This window comes from Equus caballus, chromosome 15 (genome assembly GCF_041296265.1).
Source record: "Equus caballus isolate H_3958 breed thoroughbred chromosome 15, TB-T2T, whole genome shotgun sequence".
In the NCBI taxonomy this organism is placed as follows: Eukaryota; Metazoa; Chordata; class Mammalia; order Perissodactyla; family Equidae; genus Equus; species Equus caballus.
Window position 1 is genome coordinate 16,106,087 of NC_091698.1, and position 26,000 is coordinate 16,132,086.

At 49.0% G+C, this 26,000-nt stretch overlaps 1 long non-coding RNA gene across 1 annotated transcript; it reads left to right on the forward strand.

Annotated features, from left to right (window-relative positions):
• The first annotated feature begins 20,655 nt into the window (after window positions 1–20,655).
• LOC138917796 (uncharacterized) lies at window positions 20,656–25,679 on the forward strand. The gene is made up of 2 exons (XR_011426224.1): window positions 20,656–20,858; window positions 23,049–25,679. It is a non-coding gene; the product is annotated as an uncharacterized lncRNA (long non-coding RNA).
• The last annotated feature ends 321 nt before the right edge of the window (window positions 25,680–26,000 follow it).

A 26,000-nucleotide genomic window follows, 5' to 3' on the forward strand; every position in this document is an offset into this window, starting at 1 on the left:
CATTCTTCATGGAAATAGAACAAAGAGTCCTAAAATTTACATGGGGCAACAAAAGACCCCGAATAGCTAAAGCAATCCAGAGAAAAAAGAACAAAACTGGAGGCATCACAATCCTTGACTTCAAAATATACTACAAAGCTATAGTAATCAAAACAGCATGCTACTGGTACAAAAAAAGACACACAGGTCAATGGAACAGAATTGAAAGCCCAGAAAAAAGCCACACACCTACAAACAGTTAATCTTTGACAAAGAAGCTAAGAACGTACAATGGAGAAATGAAATTCTGTTCAACAAATGATGTTGGGAAAACTGGACAGCCACATACCAAAGAATGAAAGTAGACATTATCTTTCACCATACACAAAACTTAATCCAAAATGGATTAAAGACTTGAAGATAAGATGTGAAACCATAAAACTCCCAGAAGAAAATATACACAATACACTCTTTGACATCAGTCTTACAAGGGTCTTTTCAAACACCATGTCTACTCAGACAAGGGAAACAAAGGAAAAAATAAACAATTGGGACTACATCAGACTAAAGAGCTTCTGCAAGGCAAAGGAAACCAGGAAAAAACAAAAAGACAACACACCAACTGGGAAAAAATATTTGCAAATCATATATCCAACAAGGGGTTAATCACCAAAATATGTAAAGAACTTATACAACTCAACAACAAAAAAACAACTCCATCATAAAATGGGCAGAGTATATTAACAGACATTTTTCCCAAGAAGACATACAGAAGGACAATAGGCACATGAAAAGGTGTTCAACATCACTAATCAACAGAGAAATGCAAATCAAAACTACAATGATGTATCACCTTGTACCTGTCAGAATGTCTATAATTAACAGGACAAAAAACAACAAATTTTGGAGAGGATGTGGAGAAAAGGGAACGCTTGTACCCTGCTGCTGGGAATGCAAACTGGTGCAGCCACTATGGAAAACAGTACGGAGATTTCTCAAAAAATTAAAAATAGAAATATCATATGACCCAGCTATCCCACTACTGGGTATCTACCCAAACAACTTGAAATCAACAATCCAAAGTGACTTATGCACCCCGACACTCATTGCAGCATTATTCACAAAAGCCAAGACATGGACGCAACACAAGTGCCCACTGACTGATGATTGGATAAAGAAGATGTGGTATATATATACAATGGAATACCACTCAGCCATAAAAAAGACAAAATCATGCCATTTGCAAGAACATGGATGGACCTTGAGAATATTATGCTAAACGAAATAAGCCAGACACAGGAAGACAAACACCATATGATTTCATTTATATGAGGAAGATAAACAAACACAGAGATAAGGAGAATTCATTGGTGGTTACCAGAGAAGAATTGGGTTGAGGGAGGGCAAAAGGGGTAAAGGGGCACATATGTCTGGTGATGGATAAAAACTGGACTCTTTGGTAGTGAACACGATGCAGTCAATACAGAACTGAAATAATATAGTGATGTACACCTGAAATTTATACAATGTGTAAGCCAATATGACCTCAGTAAAATAATTTTTTAAAAAAGAAGTATAAGGGGCATGCTAAGAAAGGAGAGAAAACGGAATCATATAAAATGCTCAATTAAAACCACAAAAGGCAGAAAAAATGTGGAAGACAAAAATAGGAACAAAGAACAGGCCACCAAATAGAAAACACAGTAGACATTAATTCAACTATATCAATAAGACAGTAGAGATTAATCCAACTGTATCAAAAATCATTTTGAATGTCAATGGTCTAAATGCACCAGTTAAAAGACAGAGATTGTCAGAGTGGATCAAAAAACAAGACCTAACTCCATGCTGTCCACAGGAAAACAACTTTAAAGATAAAGACACATAGATTAAAAGTAAATGAATGGAGAAAAATATACCACGCTAACACCAATCAAAAGAAAGCAGGAGTAGCTATATTAACTTCAGACAGACCAAACTTCAAAACAAGGAAAGTTATCAGGCGTAAAGACGGGCATAATGTTAAAGGGATCAATCCTCCAAGAAGGTGTAAAAATCCTTAGCGTCTATGCACCTAACAACAGAGCATCAAAACACGTAAGGCAAAACTGATAGAACTGCAAGGAGAACAGATGATCCACCATTATAGTTGGAGACTTCAACATCGCTCTATCAGAAATGGACAGATCCGGCAGGCAGAAAATCAGTAAGGACAGAGTTGAACTCAACACCACCATCAATCAATGGGATGCAGTGGACACCTGTAGACTACCTGATCCAAGAACAGCAGAACACACATTCTTCTCAAGCTCACACGGAACGTTCATCAAGATAGATCACATTCTGGGCCATCAAACACACCTTAAAATTTAACAGAATAAAAATCATATAATATCTGCTCTCAGACCACAATGGAATTAAACTAGGAATCAATAGCAGAAAGATAGCTGGAAATCCCAAAATACATAGAGATTAAACTACCCCATTGTAAGACCTGCTATAAAGCTACTGTAATCCAGACAGTGTGGTGTTGGTCAAAGAATCAACAATGTATCTGTGGAACTGAATAGACAGCCCAGAAAGGGACCCCTGCAAATATAATCAGCTGATCTTTGCCCAAGAAGCAAAGGCAACCCAAGGGGAAAAAGATGTGAGCACACACCAGCAAGTGTGCGGTCAGAATGGCGAGCAGGAAAGCATTTCCCAGAACAGTGGAGTGGCCACACAACCTTCCACTTAAAGCTTTGCGGTTTACGGCGTTGTCTCGACCAGCAACATTGGCATCACCCCAGGAGCCTCATGAAATGCAGAGTCTCAAGGGAACTACTGGAACAGAACCTGCACTTTAACTGGTCCCAGAAGGCTCACTCGACATGCAAATGAAGGATGCTGAGAAGCCAGAGCCTGAGCCAGCTTAGTGGGCATCCGGGTTCTGTTACCTTTCACGATGCGGCCCTTGCCAAGTTTCCAACCCGAACCTTATCTGTTAAATGGATTGACATCCTGCCTTGTAGGGTTGTTCGGAAAATTAAATGAGATCACATATTTAAAAGGACTTCACACAGAGTCTATTTGCTTCCAAGAGTTCCAAGAACTCTGTCAGTGACAGGAATGAACAACTGTGCTTAAAATGATACTCCACTGATTCAAACAGATACATGTACACCAATGTTTGTAGCAGCATTATTCATGATAGCCAAAAGGTGGACACACCCAGGTGCCCTTTGATAGATGACTGGTGAAAAAAATGTGATATATACATATAATGGAATATTATTCAGCCTTAACTCATGCTACAACATGGATGAACTTTGAGAACATTATGCTAAGTGAAATGAGCCAGTCACAAAAAGACAAATACTGTATAATTACACTTACATGAGGGCCCTAGAATAGTCAAATTCATAGAGACAGAAAGTAAAACGGGGCCCACCCAGGGCTGGGGGAGGAAGGAATGGGAAGCTATTGCTTACGGGTATGGAGTTTCAGGTTGGGATAATGAAAACGTCCTGGAGAGGGATGGTGGTGAGGGATGCACCACAATGTGAATGTACTTAATGCCACTGAAGCGTACACGTAAGAATGGCTTCTAAATGGTAAATTTTATGTCATATATGTTTTACTACAATTTAAAAAAATCGACGGTCTCATCACTGACGTGCCTACACTGTGGAGTGCAAAGCGAGAAGCAGAGCAGCTCAGCCCCTGGCCTGGAACCAGGGCTCAGCTCCTCTCAGCTGAACCAGGAGTGCCCGAGCCAGCAAGGGCCTCCCTGGCTGCAGACGCCCAGGCGCTCCTACCGGCACTCCCCTGAGTTCACTGTGGGTCCAGATGCTCCCGCAGGACCTTCTCATCCCAGGAAGCTGCCACCACAGGTTTGAGGAGGGGCTGAGCTGGTGGGAGACATTTGGATATTCCCTGAATCTACCTTTCTCCACTTATTAAAATTTAGGACATTTCTTGCCTCAGCTTTGTGGATTCTCTTATTCTTTTGGATGTCTTTACCTAACTGGCAGGAGGTAGACTTGCTTTGTTTATGAAGACCCAGGTGATTATTTTATACCCCCCAGGTGAGAACAACTGCTCTGTGATTGCCCAAGGATGGCGGCTCTGGGTCAAGCATCCTCATCCCCAATTCTCTCAGAATACCGGACTGTAATTTGCCAAGGCCAGTAGCGGTAAATTCCCCTGCAGCTAACTTCTCCTCTGTTTTAGGCTTCAATTTCCTCTTTAACAGTGTCCTTTCTGCCCTTCTTCACTTAAAAATCTTGCTCCTGGAAAGAGAGAGCAAACGAAATATGAGTAGAGCCTTCCGTGCTCACACTGTCGTCTTCTGATGACAAGCAGTGGGCCCTACGCCTCCCCCCTCGACCTCAGGGTCAGGAAGACCCTCGTATATTTTTCTTCAGTTTCACAAGGCCCAGCTCGTTCTAATCTTGAACCTCGCTGGCATGGTTCCGAGAAGATCTGGGTCGCCCGCCGCCCCTCAGCCCTGCAGGAGGTGGAGATGAGAGGCCACACTCCTTTTAGAATCCTTTAGGGGCAGCAATGTCACAGCCAACCTCGACTTGGTCTCTGGCCAACTCCTATTATAGAAAGCTCCAGGAATCTGAAGGACCAAGGAGTCTGCTCTGTCTGTCTGGCCTTTCACACCAATAACATCCCTCGCCTGAAAAATCGCATTTGCCTCTTGTTTTCCTGAAAGATTGGCAGCTGCTGTCAGTAAACACAGGCAGTGTCTTAGGCTTTGCAGGGGCCTTTTTCATTTGAAAATAAATCTCCTCGGTTCTTCAGTCTCCAAATGTTTACCACCCTTGTCACAATGTGAAGACTTTCTGAGATGTTTTTAATGTATCAACATCCCAGTGGTTGACATGGACCTGAAGTCAGAACTCTGGAGAAATAAAGGCATGCTGGCACCTAGCGAGCTCACTTTCTATTTGGGATCCTTTCATTGTAGGTTTTGGAGGGGGGAATAGTAGTCATGAGAGAAAGAAGCTTGAGGAAATTGAAAAAGGTTTTGGAAAAGCATTGAGGAAAATGAGAAAGGGAGGCAATGAGGCGAGGTGAAAAGGAATGCCACGGTAGACGCTCCTGGCGGGGACGTAAAACGGTGTAGCCACTGTGGAAGCAGTGTGGCAGCTCCTCAGAAAATTACAGAATTACCATATGATCCAGCAAAGCCACTTCTGGGTATATATTCACAAGAATTGACGGCAAAATCTCGAAAAGATATTTATACACCCATGTTTACATCAGCACTATTCACAATAACCACAAGGTGGAAGCAACTCAAGTGTGCATTGATGGATGAGTAGATAAACAAAAAACGATACATACATCCAATGGAATATTATTCAGCCTGGAAAAGGAAGGAAATTCTGACACATGCTACAACATGGACAAACCTTGAGGACGTTATGCTCAGTGAAATAAGCTAGTCACAAAAAGACAAATACTGTATGAGGCCGCCTATATGAGGTCCATAGAGAAGTCAAATTCACAGAAACAGAAGGAAGAATGATAATTCCCAGGGGCTGGGGGCGGGAACAGGGAGCTGGTGTGCAATGAGCACAGAGTTTCCAGTCAGATGATGAAAAAAGGTCTGGAGATGGATGGTGGTGACAACTGCACAGCAGTCTGAACTGAGCTGTACTCTTAAAAAGGGTTGAAATGGTAAATTTTATATTATGTTCATGTCATCACAATAAAGAAAATGAATTTTTAAAAAGGAAAGCCATGGAATGCTGGCCACTGACTGGGGTTTGGAGTCCTCAGCGTTGCTCAGAGCTGCTGCCTGAGGAGGGTCTGGAGTCTGGGAGGAGCTGTCGTTAACATCCAGAGCCTTAGGAACTATTCCCATTTTTCAGTCACAAAGTCTGATGAGTACATGTGCAGATGGGTCCTGGGGTGTGCTAGCACAGGGGTGGAAGAATTTATTGCAGACTGGGAGATTTTGGATTTGGTATGCCGGATCCAGCAGCTGAGGCGGTTTTAATAGTTTGCATTATTTGTTGACAGAAACCTAGAGACAATGGTGGCATCCCCAGTGAAGTGGACATGCCAGAAATCCATGTGAACAACGTGGAGGAAAGAAGATGTGAAGAATTAGGAATGTCGGGGGAGATGTATCCTGTGAAAACTGCTTACCATCCTCCAATCATGATTCCCCGGGAGGGCCCAGAAGGCGCTGTGTTGGCATGCACATTGGGGGTGCCAAGGCGGGTCTTCTCTGCAAACTGAGATGCTGGTGGCAGCAGTTGCAATGGGCTCCATGGTCTGGGCAGGATGTGAGGTCCTGGCATGGCAGGGGCAAAACTGTGGCACTCAGATGCCAGAGCAAGGAGGGACAAGGCCATCATAACAGGTGGAGGGTGGGCATGGTCACCAGACGCTCCAACGGATAATAGGAAGTGCAGTGGAAGAGCTGATCTTGAGGCTGGTTCCCAAGGACCAAAGGAGATGGGCAGTCCAGGAAGGCCCTACATGGCGTGTATAACAAAAACCCTAGACGTGACGAGGCTGCCTGACCTGTCCTGTAAGAGTCACATCTTTCCCAAGCCCAGTACTGGGCCAGCCCACAGATGCCGAGCGCCATCCTCATAAAGAAAGCAGGGGCAGTGCTGCTGCTGGAGATGCTCAGATGCTGCCAGACAGCTCTACCACTGCATCCAGGGCGATGTCTGCTTCCCTTCCCCCTGAGTATTGGCTGTGGCCTTGTGACTTGCTTTGATCAACAGAAAACAGAGGAAATGATGTTGTACCAGTTTCCCATATGTAATTTAAAGTTCTCTATTAACTCCACTTAAAAAAAGTAAAAAGAAACAGGTGAAATTAATTTTAACATATTTTATTTAATCCACTATAGCCAAATATTATAATTTCAACACAATCACTATTTTTAAAGTATTAATGAGATATTTTACATTCTTTTTTTCAAGATGGTAAACAGTCTTTGAAATCCAGTGTGTAGTTTACACTTACAACACATCTCAATTAGGACCAGCTAGATTTCAAGTGCCCAACAGCCACATGTAGCTAGTAGACGATATTGGACGGCCCCAGCAATGGAATTCATGGGTTTTGAATATTGTTTTTGGTGGCATAGCATCCAATCTGGTTCTCCACATCTCCTGGAGATTTTGTAAACTGCTCAATATCCTTTAAACAAATTTCTGTTCTATGTAAATCATCCAGAGTGAGTTTCTGTTGCTTGCAACTGAGAGTCTGATTAATACACCCCTCTCTTACTATTTTAATGATTTTCTGGATGTAGTAAGGAGATTACACACACACATAATTTTACTTCCTAGAATATAGGCTTTTTAATATTGCAGGTTTTCCCAGTGTTAACCTGAAAAGAACATCATCCATTGTAAAGGCTTCTGTAACGTTCCCTTCACCGATATTGAAAGAAAGAAACTCTAGAACCTACTCAAAAATAGTTCTTGAAAGGTTGGTCACTCTTTCCAGAAAAAAATCACCTTATAATAAATATACACACACATTTGTAGATGTCCTGTTCAATAATAGATAAAAGTAAGACAGATGGGGGGGCGGCCTGGTGGTATAGTGGTTAAGTTCGTGCGCTCCACTTCAGCAAGCCCAGGGTTCCTGGGTTCAGATCCCAGGTGCAGACCTACACACTGCTCATCAAGCCACGCTGTGGAGGTGCCCCATATATAAAGTAGAGGAAGATTGGCACAGGTGTTAGCTCAGGGCCAATCCTCCTCACCAAAAAAATAAATAAATAAGACAGATGATGACTCTCAGAAGAGTCAAGAGCCTTTGGAGCTGGCTCCACCCATCCTTCCTGTGTCTCCTGTTTCTTCAACTGCTCCCTCTCCACTGCTTCTGCTTGGTCTGTTAATACGCTTCAGTTTCTTCCATCCTACAAACCCTCTCTCGAGGTTCCAGGTCCTTCTAATCCTTCTCTAGTCCATTCTCACGTAAGGCTCCTGAGAGAGCTGTCCACCCTTCCTGCCTCCCCTTCCCAACCTCATTGCTCAACCCACTGACTTGCGTCACCACCATGCTGCTGAGACTGACAGTGAGCATCATCGTCAGAGCCAACTTTGTTTTTTCTCCATTCTTAACATCCCAGGGCCTTTATACTGCTGACCATTCCCTCTGATTTAGCACTTCCTTTTTCAGAGGACCCCGATGCCATGTTCCCTGGTTCCCTCTCAGCTCTCACGCCCCTCCCCCATCTCCTTTCTGGCTCCTCTTCCTTCAGCTGCTCAGTACATGTGGGCGTGCTTCGATTTCTGTCAGCCAGCCACCTGTCCACTACCCTACATTCTCCATGGATGATCTTATCTCATATGTCTTTATAATTTTAATTCCCACTTACCTGTCGCTGCTGGCTCCCCCATTTCATCTGAGTCTATGGCAGTCTTGCTCATGGCCTACCCAATATCAGTCTTCCTTGATTACAGAACGCTGGTTTGGGTGTTGGGGGTGCACCTTCTCTTGCAGTTGGGGGTGACCGCTGACACAGTTATGGACACGAGATGAAATTGCTAAGTGGGGCTTTGGGACAGCAATTACAGGGGGAAGTTTCAGCAGGCGTGTGTCTGTCTCTCATCCCTTTCCTTCTCCACGCTGAGCTAGGACTCAGTGTTAGAGCTGAGAGCAGGGAGACAACCGTCACGTGCCGGATGGCACACAGAAATAAGGAGCCAGACTCCTTGACGCGTCCCGGAGGCTCGGAGTGCCAACCTCTGGACTCCCATTCCATGAGAAAATTAAAACTCTGGCTGTTTAGCTCATTGTTTTGCCCAGTTTTCTGTCACTCATACCCACTGGAGCAATCCTAAATGACTCACAACCCTAGACTTTCCTTCTAATCTTTAGATTCTATATCCAATTGCTTGCTGGATGTATATACTGTAACACCACTCTTCAAATTCAAACAACCTGCATATGAAGTCATTACCATTTCCACAAACCAGCTCCTTCCTCCCCAGGCTTCCCTTTCTCAGCTGCAACACCATTCTGGAAACCAGAATGCTGAGATGCTTCTTAACTTCTCTTTCTCCCAACCACTTCCCAGTTTCAGTGAAACATTAAAATCCTGCTGCATTTTTGCCAAATTGCAAATACTCATTGGCTGCATGTCCGCTCTCCTTTCCTCTACCAGTGGTCTGGTTTGAAGCCTCAACATTTCGTGCCAGAAGCCCCCAATCTCAGTCATCGGGTTGAGGTTTAGAGCTCTATTCTGATTACTTCTTGGTCTGAAACCCTTGGCTGACTTCCTTTCACCCCACTTGGCAGGCACAGTGGCCCTCTGGATTGACTGCTGAGTCCCCAGGGCTGTAGCCACACTCCCCTCCACGACTCACTCCTCTGGTTCTCCAGTCATACCCTGCCTCACAGCTGACGCTCCAGTGGCCAAGTGGCCCTGCCTGGAACTTCTGCCTGCCCGTGTCGGTAATTTCTGCAGCTCCTGCAATCCTCTTCTCCAGGAAGCCTTCCCCTTTGGCCCAGGCCCAGTTGTGTGGGCTCCATCAGTGCCTGAGCCATGTCTGTACTTGCAGGTTTCGGTGTGTCTGCGTGTGTGTGTATTTGTCTTCCCTACCATGAGTTCAGGGATGAGGCCTTGGCCATCTTTGTATTCCCAGCATGGAGCACCTTAATAGCTCAACTGATACTTAGTGAATGAAAAGTGAAATTATACATAGGTAAAAATCCTCATTCACCCTTTTGCACTTCTCTTTCTGTTTCTCTCTGCCCCCAACCTCCTCTGCCTCGGCGCTCACTCTGTCTTCTGCCTGCCAGAACCTCAACTATGACCTGCCACCCACACTGGGCATCCCTGACAGTATCTCCTTCTCCTCCACACACCCCCTGCATCCTCATATCTTATTTAACAATATCACCATTTGCCCACTCACTCAAGTAGGAATTTTTCAAATCATCCTTTTTTTTCAACTGTGGTAAAATACACTAACATAAAATTTACCATCTCAGTCCTTTTTAGGTGCACAGGTCTGTAGTATTAAGTACATCCACACTGCAGTGCAACCAATCTACAGAACTCTTTTCATCTTGAAAACAGAAACTCTGTACCCATTGAACAACATCCCCCCATTTCCTCTTCTCTGCCCCCAGCCCCTGGCAGCCACCCTTCTGTTTTCTGTATGAATTTGACTATTCCAGGAACTTCGTATAAATGGACTCATACAGTATTTGTCTTTTTGTGATTGGATTATTTCATGTAGCCTGTCCTCAAGGTTCATCCACGTTGTAGCGTGTGTCAGAATTTCTTCCTTTTTCAGGATGAACAATAGCCCAGTGAGTGTATATAGACCACATTTTGTTTAGCCATTCATCCATCGATGGACACCTGAGTTGCTTCCACCTTTTGGCTACTGTGAAAAATGCTGCTATAAACACGGATGTACAAATACCTCTTTGCGGCCCTGCTTTCGATTCTTTTGAGTATGTACCCTGAAGTAGAAGGGCTGGACCATGTGGTGATTCTATGCTTAACCTTTTGAGGAGCTGCCATACTGTTTTCCATAGTGGCTGCACCATTTTACATTCCCATCAACAGTGCACAAGGGTTCCAATTTCTCTACGACCTTGCCAATACTGTGATTTTCTAGGCTTTTTTAGGGGGGTGAAAGAGGTGTTGATAATAGCCGTCCTAATGAGTGTGAAGTGTCCAAATCATCTTTGACTCCTACTACCCCGCATCCCAATCTGCGGATCCTTTTCACTGTGTCCTGAAATGTCTCCTGCATCCCACTCAGACATCCTTGCATCCAGCCTGTTCTGATACAGAGGCCCCTCGGTAGTCTCCCTTGCTTCCTGTTTCCCTTCCAAGAAAAATGGAAATATTTTAAAGTATTTTCACGGACCCAACTCCTTACTCTGGCACTCAAGGTTCCTTATAATCTGGTCACAACTGAGCTTTCTTTATGCCCCAGTAGCAAGACATGGGGACATTTTCTTTTGCAGCTAGTATGAAAATTCCTCTCTGGGAAAGGACTCTGTGTATGAAACGGATAGTGTGACAAAATGCTCAGGGTCTGAGACCCTCACAGACACATTTCAAATACAAAATATTGCTAACGAAAAATACTGCTAGCAGTGAGCTGTGGGATGTGGGATATGAGAGGCAAAGCCCGTCTTTCTTCCCTATGAACTTGTCACTAAGTCCTCAGCACTCACTAATGCCTTTTGTTTGATGGGACAGCTGACCTCTGGGTTACATGGTTGTGTTGGATAACTCGCCCTTCCCCAGACACCTGCGATGGCCATCACCCTTGTTCACCCAAACCATCCCGTTTCAGCTGGTTGCCCCACGCTGGTTGTTAACAGCACCCCTTTCACTCTCAGAAGGGTGCCAGTTTAGATGATAAATTATAGGGTCGCCCTACCAACATGCCACGTAGCCTCATGCTTTGGGGCCTTATCCTCTGGTGAGGATCTCCCACCTCCTTCACCCCTAACTATCTACATAGTAAAGCCAATATCCTCAGGGGCCAGTGTGTGTGTCATCATAGCAGTCAGAATTTTTAGTCCAAACAGAAGAATCCACTCGGGAGAGTCTAAGCAGAAAAGTAATTTATTAAAAGGTAAACCTACAAATCTCCAGGAGGGTCAGACAGACAGACCTTGACGTTACACCACCAAGGATGATACCCAACCACACCTGCCTCGTCCTTCAGCAAAAACACCGCAGCCAATGCCTGGACATCTCCGAGACTTGTGATTCCATTACAACGGCTCTGCCCCGTCAACTCCAAAGGACGGATGCCTCTGCCGCTGGGCTTGCCAGAGGAACAACGAGAGAGCGCAAACTTGAGTAGCTCTTACCATGTGCCACACGTGGCTATGGGTGCCTTCCATGTCGCAGCTACTAACCCCCATGAGGTAGTGCTATTATCATCCCCATTCCACAACTGAAGAAACTGAGGCACAGAGAGGGAGGGTAACCTGCCCGTGGTCACTCACTGCAGAGCCCAGGCTTCCTCCCACCAGAAGACTGATTTCCCTGCTGGCAGCCCGTCCTCAGATGGCTCATTTCTGAATCCAACTCCAAGTCTAAGTCTGTGTCTCATGGTCACAACCCAGTTCCATCTCTGTCGTGTGCCCACCGGAGGGTCTGCAGTTGCAGGATTCTGGCTTCCACCTTGGGAAGGCGGGACACAGAGTGTGAGGGATTATCGAAATGAAGTAAGAATGCTCAAAGATGCTGATGAATGATGACTGCCCAATACTGTTGTCACTTCTGTGGTGCTTTCTTCAGCATCCCCCTCCTCACTCGGCACAGCCTTTATACTGGACAAGCAGACTCCTACCCCAAACCTCACGCTTTGGAGTACCTCCCGTGACATTTTCTAAGTCCCCTCTGGTGGTTAGCACCTGCTGGGGCCAGCTGTATCACCTGGGTGTATCACCCTCAGCCCAAACCAGGACTTTGTGGGGTGCTCTCCTCCACCCTATGCGTGTGGTCGACCAGATGCCCCTAGCACCCAGGCCCCCATGGCCAGGGCCTGTTTAGGAGAGTCTGGCTGGTGTGTACCCTCTGGCCAGCACAGCTTTTCTTTCTTGAGATGGTGTGAGCACGCTACTCCCCACCTCCACCATGATGAGAGAGACACGCTGATTTGGAGTGACACACTCACTTCGGGCACAGGATGAAGGACCTTCAAACACACTAATAGTACAATAAACAAATACACAAGTACTTCTTCTTATCTATTATTCTAAATCTTCATTGATAAATCACCATACAGAGGCCCAAGGATTTGTAACACATTTTTAAATCAAATTGCTTCTATAGACAAGGGCCCCACAACAATACTTGCACGAGGTCCCCACAGCCTAGAGGCAACCCAGCCGCCAGTATCCTCACAGCACTTCAACCTCCTTCTGCTGTGGCACATTTAGCACATCTGACACTTTCAAAGACATTCCTCTGTGAGACGTTTTCTGTTGTCACCTGCCACCGAACCCTCTTCTGTTCTTCCCTCTCCTGCCATCTCTGCTGCTTCCTCCTTCTCCATCGCACTCCGAATGCTGGAGTGCCCTTGTGCTTGCTCCTGGCCCTCTTTACCTAAGCCTTCTCTCTCATTATCTCCTCTGCTCCTGTGACTTTGAATATTATCTGTATGTTGATGAATCCCAAATCTTCATTTCCGGCCCTGACCTCTCCCCCAAATTCAAGATTTTATTCAACTACCAAGCTGACATCCCCACTCTGATGTCTAAAGGGCATCTAAACTTCACACGGCGGACACAGAACTGTTGCTTGCACACCGGACACCTCCAGCCCCTTTCCCTCCCGCCTCCCACGTTCCTGCCCGATTACCGTAGGCGAAGACTCGGGGGACGTCCCTGATCTCCCCTTTCCCTGATGGTTTGTGATAATTCCATCCACAAGGCTTGTTTTTCTTTCTCAAAGTATATCTCACACATCTCCTCAGCCACCACCCTGGTCCAAGTGTCCCCGGTCCTGCTGTACTAGTGTGACAGCCCCCACAAGTCGCCCTGCTTCCCCTCCACAACCCATTCTCTCAAAGCCGGAGAGCTCTTCTCATAAGCACATCAGAGCACCTCACTCCTCTACTCAAAACACTTCAATAACATCCCACTTCCCTTAGGTAGCACGTGAATTCAGCCCACAGCACGCCATCCATGCCCCGCCGCATCCCGCCTCCCTGCTTCCTCTCCAGCCCCTCCCCCTCCTTCTCGCCCTCTCTCCCTCTGCCCCAGGCCCTTGGCTGGCCTCCTGCTAACTCATTCCTACTTGAGACCCTCGAAGACACAGCACCCTCTCCCTGAGCACTGCTTGCCCAGCAGTTGCAGCCCGGCTCTCTTCCCCTCTCAGGCCTCAGCTCCGCAAACATTGCCCTTCCTGCCTGGTTGCTTCCCTCCGGAGTGCATCTAACATTCCAAAAGTGCCCTGTCGTCCATCCATCAGTCCCTTAGCTCTAGGCTGTAAGCTTCCTGAGGGCAGGGCACTGGTCTGACTTGTTTTCCACCAGATACTGGGGACTTAGAACACTGCCCAGTACAAATAAGATTTCAATAAATAATTGTTGAATGAATAAATGAACTGATGACTCAAGGAAAGAATAATGACTCTCTGAAGGAGCCAAAAAAAAGAAGAAACAAAGATGCGAATTATGTTGCTATGCAAATAATATTTACATTCATTTGATATCATATTTTCCAAAGACCCTTTCAGGTTTAATCCCCACTAAGCCAGAAAGGTGAAACCATGATCCGTGCTCTGGAACAAAGGGCATCGGCTCAGGGGGCTGACCAGGCCCCAGCGCCGCTCACTCTGACGTTTGTTGCAGGTCTGTAGCCGCAGGCCGGGCGCCTGTCAGGGGGCCCTCACTGCGCTCTCTTGGGGCTCTGCTCCTCACAGCTTCCCCAGCGACAAGGGAGGCCCTGAGCTGGCTGTTTCTGGTCTCCAAGGCACAGGTTTGGCGGCGTTAATGCATGCCAGCATCCAGAGCATGTGCCTTTTGATGTTTCATTCATAAGAAGAATGCGATCATATTGCAAGAATGCGTGTGTCCAAATCGAGCATCTGGGTCCTTGCCCTCAAAGGTGCTGCGGTTACAGCGAGAAGCCCAGGCCCTTGCTTTATAAGCAAAGCCCCTTCTATTTTACCATCTCTATTTTCCTGGGTTTTTCTTTACTTATTTTCCCTTGGTGTATGTCTAAGAAAAATTACCCAAGATACAAAATTTATTAGTACTATTTTGAGCATATTGTCTGAATTTTTTAAAGTGCAAAAGTTGTTCAGTGAAATATATGTGATATGTGCAGTGCATTTTAAAGGGCTGTCTGCTCCTTTTCTTCTCATAAGACACCTGTCTAAGGAAGGAGTGCCATATGGGTGGAAATGGAAACTCTCTCAAATTATGCAAACATGGGCTATGAACAATGGGCTCCTCGTAACCAATGTAAAATTGTCAACCATGGTAAAATCAATTGGTTTTCCCCTTTGGCAGGAGGCACCACATAATGGCAATAATTTAAAGGTAGTCAGTGCTTACAAGCACTTTGACATATTACCATATTTTCTCATCCCATCAATTTTCCAGATAAAAAGAAAAAAAATTTTATCCTAACCTAATGGATGAGGAAATGAAATCTCAGAGAGGTTAAGTGACTTGCCCAGAGACACACAGCTCATAATGTGAGCCCCTGAGCTAGGGCTCAGACAGCTCTGACTCCAAATTCAGCATCCTTCCCACTCTGTCACACTGCCCAGGAGTGCAGAGACCTTTCTGAAAACCCTAAGCATGGACACTACACAAACCCACAAGAAATAATAATAATCAAAATTCATATTTATCACGTGCTGAGGAGGTGCTGTCTCGGTTCGTTCCACATTTACTGAGCATTTCGTACATCGAGCCCTGTCTGAGAGCCAGAGATGTCACTGGGAGCAAACGGGAAAGGTGCTGTTGCCCTCGGAGAGCCTGCATTCTCCATCAGAGTTCACGGCATGGGCGTGGCTGACTCCTCGGGTAGATGGTTCTTTAGGGATGATGCACAGGGCACTGTCCTGTGCACCCCGCCACTAGCTGGCAGATGCCAGTAGCACCCCACTCCCAGTGATGAGAACCCCAAATGCCTCCAGACATTGCCAAATGTCCTCAAACAGGTTAAGAACTGCTGTTCTAGAGGGAAATGCAGGTGAGCAGGAAAATGAAAAGTGAACGTCAGGGTGTGTTTGAGCTTAATACATACTACAGATAAAAACGGACGAGGAAAGGGGGACGGCTGGTGAGTGGATGGTGTGGGTGGCAATGGTCCAGGGAGACCTTGCTGGGAAGGTGACATTGCTGCAAGGCTTGCAGGGGAGACAGTGTGAGCAGGCGAACATCTGGGCACAGCGTTCCAGGCAGAGGCCCAAGGCCGCAGCAAGCCAGGCCTCCTCCAGAAGCAGGCGGCATGGCGGGAGGGCAGGGAGGAGCCAAGCCAGCCCAGCGCCAGCAGGATGGATGACCCACACGGTGTGGGCAGAGCAAGGACGTGCTGAAGCTGGTTTAAGGGTAGCTCTGGCCTCTCTGCTTAGCAAACTGTCTGGGGACAAGGATGGAGGCAGCGAGACCACTGGCAGAGACGAGAGGTCAAGGCAGAGCGGCAGTGACGGCGGTGGGGAGAAGGGGCACTTCCGGGTAAATTTTAAGCTGGAGCCAACAGAATTTGCTGACAGATTGGATTCAGGATGTGGGAGGCAGAGGGGAATCAAGGCTCCTCTAAGAAGTTTGGTGTGAGCAGCTGAAGGACTGAGAGGCCAGCAGAGGAACAGGGCTAGGAGGAAGAGGAGGTCAGTGTGATTTCTCGTGAGCCAGCGGCATCTGTTGGATATTCCAGCTGTTCTGCACAGAGAGAGAGGCTTCTGGAAGCTTCTTGAGACCCCAGGAGATGGGTACTCTTACACCCCAGGAGATGGGAGCTCTTACAGCCCAGGAGATGGGAACTCTTACAGCCCAGGAGATGGGTGCTCTTACAGCCCAGGAGATGGGAACTCTTACACCCCAGGAGATGGGACCTCTTACAGCCCAGGAGATGGGAACTCTTACAGCCCAGGAGATGGGAGCTCTTACAGCCCAGGAGATGGGAACTCTTACAGCCCAGGAGATGGGAACTCTTACAGCCCGGGAGATGGGAACTCTTACAGCCCAGGAGATGGGAGCTCTTACAGCCCAGGAGATGGGAACTCTTACAGCCCAGGAGATGGGAACTCTTACAGCCCAGGAGAGGGGAACTCTTACAGCCCAGGAGATGGGAGCTCTTACAGCCCAGGAGATGGGAACTCTTACAGTCCCGGAGATGGGTACTCTTATAGCCCAGGAGATGGGTGCTATTACACCCCTGCCTTGTAGATGAAGACAGCGGTGAGGCGACTTGCCCAGCATCACAAGGAGCCGGGAGACTGACACCTGGCCAGCAGCTCCCAAGCCACGCTCTCAACCATGATGACTGATGACAGTGGTCCCTGTGTGGCGGCGGCCTCCCCTGCGGAGCCACGCCCGTCCAAAGAACCGCCTAAAGTGCTGTGTGCGGATCTCTGGTGGCGGTGCTGCACGGCGCGGTTTCCAGGATGACAACTGCTGTCCTTCTTCGAGGCGGAATGGATGGAGAGGCAACCGTATCCAGCAGGACAGAACTGGCTCACTTCTCTTGTCTGTATCTCAGGGGCCTTCCCCTGGGACAGCACACCGGGCCCTGGTGGTGCCGAGCACCTGAGTCCCCCTCACTGAGCGTCCTTTGCTGACTGAGCACACCTGCCGGCCTCTCCCCACCTCTGCGTGCTTTCTTTACAACATACGACTTTATGTATTTTTTTCTTTTTAATCCTTTTTATTTTGCCCCTCTGCTATCTGTTGTTTTCTGTGGAGAAAAAGTTCAAAGGCTATGCCCAGGATGAAACATCAGGTTTTCTGTTCTGCATCTTGAGCCCTTTGGAGAGGATCCGGCATCAGCATGTTGAAAGGCAGTAATATTCTTGCGACTCCACATAGAACCCAGAGCACCCTGGTCATCTTTCGGACTTGGAGAAGTCGGACCCATGGAGGGGATCCCAGTGACTTCGAGGCTGCACTCTCTCCCCTTGTCACCTGTTGGCTGTCCTTCCTGTAAGGCCCAGGTTAAGGTCATCTCATTGGGCATCTCAGGCAGTCCTGGCCCAGCCTCCATCCCCGGTGCTCCTCTGCCCTAGCCCAGGCACCCATCACATGGCGTCATGATCATCTCCCCAGAGGCTGAGCAGCAACAGGATGGAGGGGACACGCAGGACCTGGGTCTGGAAAGATGGCTGGGCCAATTATAAACGACCTTCCCTGGGATTCAGATTGATCCGAGGGCAACAGGGACCAGGAGCACTTACTCGGCAGGAGGGAGGCAAGAGCAGCCTTGAGCATAGAGCGCCGCTCCCTCCACGCTGGGGCAGGGGGAGGGGTCAGGGGAAGGGACAGTTCGGTATGTCTTGGCGGTCTGTGTGGGAGCTGGTGATCCAGCGTGGGTGGAGAGGAGAGCTTGGGCTGCACAGGCCTTTATAAGAAGGACGGCAAGAGCTGGTGACAGCAGCTGGAGACTAGGGTGGACAAGAGTGATAGGATCGCAGGCTAGACCAGCTCACCTTCGCTGCCTCTGCCCGCAGGAGTCCTAGCGCTGCCTCTCAGACCATCTCCCACCGCTGCGTGCTCCAATGCCTCCCAGATGGGCACTTCCCTTTCTGCATGAGGTTCCGGATCTCTGCAACTCCCCACCAGGCCCGCACATTTCTCTTTGGGACGACACAGGCGTCAGACCAATACGATTTTGAAACAGCCGCCATTTCTCCACTGGACCTCCTCTTCTCTAGGAAAGCACCACCAGGTTCCAGCCCTTCACCAGCTTGCTCACCTCGGTTAGTCCCGGCTCTTTGGCTGTACGTGACCCAGCAGACGGGGCCGGCTAGGGGCAGCGCAGGGCTGACACCTGCGTTCTAGATAGAACGCAGCAAGTATACCAGTGACCCCAGCAAACACCTGAGTGGCTGCTCCAAGGGCCATCCCTCCACAGAACCTCGAAAAAACGTGAATAACTGTCACAATCAACCTTGTTGGAAGTCTGGAAAACAGTCAGAGCTTTACAGCTGGCAAGCCAATGTCAAATCAAGCAAAGGGTGAGCTAAAGAGAGCAGTGAAGGAGATCTCTGTCAGACCACGTGGGGCCACAGACTCAAGGACCAGAGACCTCCCAGAGCACACGCAACAAAGAGGGCAGCCTTCTTAGACGCCTCCTGCCACTGGCTCTGCTGGACGCGGGGCCAGCAGTGTGGGCTAGTGTGGGACCGTGGCCAACTCTGCCCCCTTCACAGGGCTCAAGGACCCACCAGGACTCCCGAACCCATACAGCTCCGCTCATTTTCTGAATCTAAGTGCTAGGTATTGTATGAATCCCCTTAGAGTCCATTTTATTTATTCACGCCCCAAGCCTCCTGTCTTTCAAAATCTTTTAAAATTTTTACTGTATAGTCCAGCTCAGAAGCTGTCCCTCCCAGATCTGGCTTTTCTGCGATTTCTAAGGCATTCCATCTATGTCTTCCTTAAAATTATTGATTAGAAAGTGTCCAACAGGACTGGGTGAATGCAGAGCCCTAGGCACATGACCAGAGGCTTCCCTTGGAAGGACCCTGGTTCTGTGGGTACACGTATCCATCAGCTACGACCCACACAAACGTCTAATGCCCCAGAAGATTGTACTCAGAAAAGAAAATTTGTTTATTTTGGCTTGACTTATCTGTTTAAAAATCTTCTCCAGAATTTTGCTGAAAATTGACTTCACTGGAGAGTTTTTTGGTCTCTCTAATTTCTCTCCTTCCCCCTTTAGGACGCTGAGCTAAGGCCGTCCGGCCTCTGTGCCCTTGCTCCTAAGCTCCCAGCAAGCTACCCACCAGAAGCCGCCCTCCAACCCCCCCAGGGCCAAAGAGGGCGCAGCGCAGCCAGCATGAGGGGCCTTCCTCTGGAGCAGTGACTGACCTTAAGTTCTCCTGGGTGGAAGGAGGAAGCCAAGCAGGGGTGGGACACCCATCCCTCCTCCGTGTGCCAGGTCATGCCCTCCCTCGAGACCCTGCGCTCCTCACTGCCTTACTCCTTTCTCCAGCCGGAAGGGATCTTCCACTTTTTAAAAAACTTTCATAACGCTTTCTGTGTGTTCCCATTAGAGGACATTTCACCCCACGACCTTGTATTGCAGGTGCTTTCACATTTTTTTTTTAATTTTTTTTTTTTGAGGAAGATTAGCCCTGAGCTAACTACTGCCTAGTCCTCCTCTTTTTGTTGCTGAGGAAGCCTGACCCTGAGCTAACATCCGTGCCCATCTTCCTCCACTTTATATGCGGGACACCTACCACAGCATGGCGTGCCAAGCGGTGCCACGTCCACATCCGGGATCCGGACCAGCGAACCCTGGGCCTCTGAGAATCGGAACGTGCGCACTTAACCGCTGCACCACCGGGCCGGCCCCTCTGTTCTCATTTAAAGGTCAAGAGCACATTGAAAGAGCTGGGCTCAAGTCCAAACTCCGCCACTCACCAGTTCTTAGTCTCTCTAAGCTTCAGTTTCTTCCTGTCTAAAGTGGGAACAACACTAGCACCTGCCTTATAGAATCACTGTAGCATTACATGGGATCAAGCTTCTAAGTCAGCGCTTGGCACTTAGAACTCATGTTGTCTCTTCTCTTATAAACTCACTTGTGCATACCCAGAAACCAACCCAACCACCTTGAATGGATATGATGGCTGGAGCTGGGGCAGCCATTTTGTAGCCAGGCAGCAACAAGTATGAGGATAAGACCAAAAGAATTACAGTTAACAGTTATCACTCAACCCCTGAACCAAAGCCACAGCTTAGCCTTATGTGAGAAAAAAAAATTCTATTTATTAAAGGCACTAAGCTGGTTTTTCAGTTACTTCCAGTTACCCCTTTTAGCCAGCCTACTCTAACTCAAGGCACTAACTGGATATGATTTGTCACAAGTTGCATCTTCATTTACGAAAGAAAATCAGTTACAAGTTTGTAGTACCTGTGTGGGGGTGTGTGTGTACTCAGGGGCCTGCAGGAAAATTCAAGCTGTTTGTTCACAAGCCGGTTCTGTGCCTCGTTATTGCGCAAGACTCCTCGGGAGTTTCTCCCTTGCGCACGTGGGGGGAGCAGGAGCAGGTGTTTCTGGTGGAAGAGCAGCATGTTGGGGCCTCTGCTACATTTCCTTTCCATGCAGTCACTTCCTAAGCTGAAGAGAGGCTCCTAGCTGACTGAAGGAGAGGCGCGGCAAAGGCCAGGGTCACAGGTGTGAGCCCCACAGTGTCACGATGCCCCGGGGACACCTGAAGAAGGGGAAGGAAAATCCAGGTACAGCGCAGTCGGTGAGGGAGGGGGCCAGGAAATACTCAAAGGGTCGACCTGCAATTTGAAGCAGGATCAGAAGGGGGGAGGGTGGCTCACACTCTGGCACCCCAGCCCCTGGGGATATACAAGCACAGTTGGAAGACCTCCAGCTCTCACTCAGATCCGGGGCCCGGCTAGCGCCGTGGAGGGGAGGACTGTGGCAGCGCAGGCCCGGGGAAGCAGGGAAGACAGATGGCGGCTCTCAGGTCGGCATGTGGGGGTGGGAGCTGCACACTCGGGCACGTGGACAGAGGGGAAGGGGCTGCGGAGGAGGAAGGAGTAGGGAGATGTGGGAGGCAGCCCCGCACCCAGGGGCCCCTCTGCATGCTCTCCCTCCCCTGCGTGCGGCCTGGCACAGCACAGCGTGGGTGGGTGGGCTGCCAGGGGCTGGCAGGAGCTCTGTCTGCACAGGTGGTCGCCCTGAGGCAGACAGATGCAAGGGGCTGCCAGCACCCTCCCCTGCACCATCCCAGCACCCCGGGGTCCAAAAGCTTCCGAATTTCTTTCCTGGGATACAACAGCAGTCCTGCACTATGCTCAGCTCCACAAGAGAGGGCAGTGTAGGTAAGGGTTTGCTCACGCCACGCCGGGAGGATGGTGTCAGTGGGACCAGACCGCCAGGTCTAGCCCTAGTCGTCTGTCTGTAAATGGGTCCAATACTTCCAGCTGAGGAGGGGTCGTGGGGGCAGGAGTGGGGGTGTCAGGGAACCTTCCAGGGTGCTGGAAACCTGTCTGATGTGGGTGGTGACTCCCTGGGTGCATATGTATGTGAACCTTCACCCAGCTCTACATATAAGACTGGGCGCTTCACCATGTGTGCAGATAAGGGACAGCCTGACAATCAGTGGAAGAGGGCGCCTCCAGCGCAGTCGAGTTTAAGGGGCCCAGGGCACGTCTCCTCCCCAAGCACATTCACTCGACCCTTGTTACCGCGTCATGGATGCTGGAAACTTTGCTGCCATAAATGCGCACCTTTGGTTGGAAGCTCTGTCTGCGTTTGGTACAGTAGGAAGAGTACTTGTCTCATATCCCACCCGCACCTCAGAGGGCAGGTGGTCAGGAGTAGAGAGGGACAGCCGATGAACACTGTTCCCACACGTCGACTCTGCCCAGGGTGGGCGGTGTGAGTGAAGAGCTTTGCTCCGCCCTCTGGGAGAGGGAAGGAACAGATCCAGAAGCCAGCCCTCGCCCGGCAGCAGGGCAGGGGCGGGGGCCCTGGCGAGGGAGGGCAGGTTCCAGGACAGCCAGGGCCCAGGGGCGGGGTGGGGGGCGGGGGTGGTTGCGGGGCCCTGCTGCTGGGGGTGTGTAACAGCTCTGGTCCAATCCTGCATGCTGTTTGAATCGACCTGAGAGGAGCTCGCCAGGCCATAAACTCTGGGCTCTGAGGGGAAGTTGGTCGCCCACATTTTGAGAACGCGGATTAACTACTTTTTAATGCCCCAAATTGTATCCCTCCATATAATAGGAGTTGTATCTTTAGCAGAAAATTCACCATGTCCAAAGTCAGAACAAATTGGGGATATTTTTAAATTACTTTGCATTTACCAGCCGTGACTTTACTTGTGTTTGAAAAATCATTCTACGCTCGTTTGTGAGGCAATGGCTGCAGTCTACAGCTAACGCACGCCAGTGCCTCCCTCCTGCACAGGCCAGTAGGGGCCGCGGGCAGCATGGAAACCCACCAAAGAAGCAAATGAAACCTGACAGAGAGGGGAAAGACGGCTCTGGAGGAGGGAAAACCAGCAGCAACAGGTGACATAGAGCGGATCCTCCCCTGCTGGACGACGTTCGGCTTCCCTTAGCTTTTGTGTTTACAAACATCCCTAGAATTTCCCAGAAATGTTGCCTTAATGGGGAATTCAGCCTAAGCCTGGGGCCCAGTGTGTACAGGTGTGTGCACAAGGATGCACACACACACCACCCACATCGCACTGCTCTCAGGGTCGGCGCCTGGGCCTGAGCGGTTTACCTCCCAGAGACTCGCTGCTGAGAGAGGTGCCAGGGCAGCTCCGAACTCGGGGCAGGGCGCCGGCTCAGCCCGCCTGCTGTGATGCCGTGAGCCCGCAGAGGGCCGGCTCTGGTCAGGAAGCTGGCGCACTCCCGTGCCGGGGCCTGGGCCCACCTCTCGAGCCTCAGTTTCCTTATCTGTGACAGGAGGCTGGAGTCTCTGCGGCCGCAGCTGTGGTCCTCTGCTTCTGCTGTTTCAAAGCAGATACGAAGAACCTCAGCAGAATCCCTAGAACTCCAAGGAAATTAAGGAAACACAGAAGAAGGAAGACGGAGAATCAGGTAGAACGCTGACAGCCCCTCCCCTCATTTAGGCTTTGAGGAAACAGCTCGGAGGCCTGCTGAGTCCCCCAGCTCTGGGAGGACTGCGACGAGCCCTGTGAGGCCAGAGGAGTGAGCGGCCGGCCCACAGCGCCCGTGAGGACGTGGAGATGCTGACAGCTGCCGTCAGTATCACAGCTGAGAGGAGGCGTGCCCTGGAAACACATGACAACATACATACACGCAGAAGGAGCAGCTGGTGTCTGGGCAGAGGACAAATGGCTTTCTTTACACCTCATTCTTCCTCGAGAGGGAGCGGTGTGAAGCGCCTTCTCACTGGAAGGACATGCTCTACTATAAAACATCAATATTCACTTCCTGGGAGTGCCAGGACTAAGAATGATCTTTTCCTACCTTTTTGGCTTTTTCCAATTTTTCTAAAACGAGCATGTGAATTAACTATGGGTGCATATATTACATTTACGACTGGACCGTTAATCTCAGAGAAATTCATAAAATGTGCGGAAGTTGTTAAAGGCCCAGGAGGAAACCCAGTCCTCCGGCGACGCGGGGACTGAGGCCCAGAGCGGCGCCGTCCCCCTGGCCGTCCCCCCGGCTTTCGTGAGTCTGCCCAGCGAAGCGCTCAGGGAGAGCGGCCTCTGCTCAGGAGGTGCGTCCTAGCTTCTGCTTCCTGGCACGGACGCTGATTTTATCAGTTTTGATTATGTAGAAAATTGAGTGTGATCTACTCACAATGTTCTCCAAAGGCTACAGAGAGATGCAAGCAAGGGAGAGAAGCAGGCTCGTCGAAGCAGGGCTGGGCGGGGCAGGAGAAGGGCGTCTGTGTCTCCCCTGCAGGGGCTCCCCGTTTAGTAAAACGAGGAAACTGAGTGCCATATCGTGATTGATAAGAAATATATATTTGGTCATTCCGATGATCAAAATACATTTCTCATATTTATTTGGTCTTCATCCACAGTTCCTGGCTTACAGCTCCCAAAACCCTCGGAATTTCCTAAGTGTTGAGCATGGTAGAGGTGCCTTTTGTTACGTTAATGAGGTACTTCTGGACCCCCGTAAGGAAGGGGGCTGGTTGCCAGGAGGACCAACTACCTCGTCATTGTTGTGTTGAACTCCCACCTCCACCTCTGGGGAGGGGAGAGGAGCTGGAGATGGAATCAATTGCCAATGGCTAGTGCTTTAATCAGCCATGCCTATGTAATGAAGCCTCCACAAAAAAACAAAGGGCCTGGGTTCGGAGAGCTTCCGGTTGGTGACCACGTGGAGATGTGGGGAGAGGGGCACTTGGGAGACGGCGTGGAAGCTCTGCGCCCTTTCCCAACACCTTACCCTCTGCGTCTCTTCCATCTGGCTGTTCCAGGGTTGTATCCTTTTATAATAAACCAGTGATCTAGTAAGTAAAGTGTTTTCCTGAGTTCTGTGAGCCCCTCTAGCAAATTAATCGAACCTGAGGAGGGGGTCTTGGGATCTACAGCCGCTTAGTCAGAAGGACAGGTGATAATCTGGGCTTGCAATTGGCATCTGAAGCTGGGGGGGGGGTGGGGGGGCGGTGGTCAGTAATGTAGGACTGAGCCCTTAACCTGTAGGATGTGATGCAATCTCCAGGTAGATAGTGTCAGAATTGAGTTGAATTCTTGAAGACCCTGCTGATGTCCAAGAATTGTTTGGTGTTGCGTGGGAAACCCCCGCAACATACACACACACGTTGGAATTGGGTCCAGAACCCTAATTTAGCACGGCCCGTGGAAGCTCAGTCAACATTCAGTTCAGCTTTTCTCTTATTTCAGAGACATTCATGCACCATGTAATCAATCGAGTGCAGAAGCAGACAGGGGAAGGGGCCAAAGCAACAGGTGGATTCAGTTACTAGCTCCGTCCCTTGTTTCTACGGTTTCTGCTTCTAAATACGTGTATTAAATTCTCTGTTTTTAATCAGCTATAACTGTGACAAATAAAAATGCCAAGCAATAGGATATATTGGAGCATATGAGGAAGCCATTTGGTATAAACCTAATTCAGCCTGACTTTGTTTTTTCCAAAAGGGACTGACTGTGGCTATTGAGCACGCATTGCATATCTGCTTAGACATTTCCTATGGCCAGAACAAAGGCCCTTGAGATAAAGGTGCAACTTCCCCCCCGCATTAGCATTTCCTTAGGGATAAGCATTTTTCCTTAGGCTAGGAACTGATTGCTGCACTCACCTCTGACCACCCAGCTCACCTGTCACCACTCAGCTCCAGACAACAGACTGCCACCCTGCTGCGTTCACTGAGACAGAAGACCTACCTGCTGTTTCCATCAATTGCTGTGCCGACAGAGCAGTCTCGCCACTATTGTAAAAGGGACATTTCAATCCTATGTGAAACATCCTCTCTGGGGGTACATAACCACTCTGTGCACCCCACTTCTTTGGTGCCCTTTCTTTCTTCGGGAAGAAAGGCCCCGGGTTATAATCCTCAGATTTAAGCTCAGAATAAACTCACCCAAATTTTCATTTATAGATTGGTTATGGATTATTTTCGTCGACAACTGCAAAATATTCTAAGGATTTACTCAGCACGTCTCAAGAAGACACATTATCAAAATGTTTGACTCCAGGGTGGAACTCGGGTTCTAATGAGATGAGCGGCACGTCTGAGGAGGCAGCATCTGGGGCCTGAGGGACCCAGGTTAGTCCCGACAGCCCGCGCCCGGGCAATGACCACATGCCGGTTTGTGGGGCAGCAGAAGGCCACCCATCGTCCCCTGGTCCTCTGAGGTGCTGTGGCTCATGTCCCAGTGCCCCCTACACTTCCCTACATTGCAGGGCTTGAAG